Below are 1868 nucleotides of genomic sequence, written 5' to 3'. Positions count from 1 at the left end.
TTTTTTTTTTTTTTTTTTTTTTTTAATCTGCATGAAAGTTAATTTTATACACTGAGCTGGCAGTTGAAATGAAACCATTGGCTTGGGTGAGAAATGTAGACAGATTTTTTTTAATCAACTCATTGCAAATCTGAGATGAAATTGTTGCTGAGAGAAACTAGTAAACCATTTGTTCACACCCAGCCACATGTTGGTCTATTAACTTAGATGGGGGAGATAACTGGTTTTATATGAAAAACTAATGGTTTTCTAATAACGAGCCATTAGTTGTGAAGATCGTATCAACAGACCTAAATTCAACAAAGAACTCAAATTTTCCAAGAAAAAATATAGGTGATTGAATCAACTCTATCCTTTATACCACTTTAGTAGCAAGAAGAAAAAACGGCCAAATGTTTATTAAATTATACTGTACAATCTTTAAAAATCGAATGAAACATCAGAATGTGATCCTGGATAAAAGTGGATGTCCTGGCTATATGTCTGGATACTTTGATCAGCATTGATCTGGTGTAAAACAACTGCTGTGAAATTGAACTGTGACAGACTAAATACAACTAAGCATTAGTTTAACAGTGCCATATCTATCATTTCTCTTGTTCTTAAAATAATTCCTCACAATGGTATGAATTTTGTGAAACGATACTGCAAGTCATTTTAGTCCAAGAGTCTACAATTTCAGCTTTTAAATATAATGACATTTAAAAGGAAGAGTTACATAGTCATATGAATCTATTTCTTGAATCTTAGTCCAATCTCATTGTGCATGTGTGTTTCTATCACGGCCTTGAGTTAACCAATTCATGTGGAATTTGTTAAGCACTTCTAATGTATATAGCCATGGCCACAGCTCCTGGCTGAAATTAATAGAAGATATACATCATCATTTAGCATCTGTTGTCCATGCTGGCATGGGGTGGATGGTTTGACCAGGACTTCCGAGCTGGAAGGCTGCACCAGACTCCAGTCTGATTTGGCATGGTTTCTACAGCTGGATGCCCTTCCTAATGACAGCCAATCCGAGAGTAATGGGTGCTTTTATGTGACACCAGTATCACTCACATTTATTTTTGTGTGTATATATATATATATGTAGTACTTATTCGGAACCTGCACTCTGAATTCAAATTCTACTGGGGTAGAAAAAAGTAGCAGTGAACTATTGGAGTTGTTAGGATGTTAAATGTGATGACTTGTGAAATCATTCCCTCTTTTTGTTTTGACTGCAATGTTCCATGACACTATTGCCATGCTGTATCAACCCTTGTCTTTCGTTTGAAAAAAATATTTTTGCATGAGCAGTGAATACCATGCATGCTTTAGGGACTTCCCATGTGCAGATATTGCTTTACTCTCCATTTCTTCATGCTTGCATGGGTCATGGATCAGGCAGATTTTCTACAGCCAAATGCCCTTGGTTTTGGCAATCACCGGTTTCCAAGTAAGGTAATATTTCCCCATGATCAGACTGTTTTAACAAGATCAGAAATGAAGGACTCAGCTTGCATGACTGTGACACACATTTACAACTTCGTCAAGGCAAGGAGACAGTAACACACACAAGCATATATGATGGACTTCCGTTGACCAAATCCACTCACAAGGCCTTGATCAGCTTGAGACTACAGCAGAGGACACTTGCCCAAGATGCCAGTAGTGGGACTGAACCCACAACCATGTATTTGGAAGAAACTTCTTGCCGCAAATTCATGCCTGACATATAGATACACACACCCAAAAACTATATTCTTTTATTTGTTTCAGTCATTTGACTGTGGCCATACTGGAGCACTATTTTAGTCAAATAAATTGACCCCAGGACTTATTTTTTGTAAGCCTAGTACTTTTATTCTATCAATCTCTTTTCC

This window comes from Octopus bimaculoides, chromosome 4, assembly GCF_001194135.2.
Source record: "Octopus bimaculoides isolate UCB-OBI-ISO-001 chromosome 4, ASM119413v2, whole genome shotgun sequence".
In the NCBI taxonomy this organism is placed as follows: Eukaryota; Metazoa; Mollusca; class Cephalopoda; order Octopoda; family Octopodidae; genus Octopus; species Octopus bimaculoides.
Note: the sequence above shows the minus strand (reverse complement) of the source record.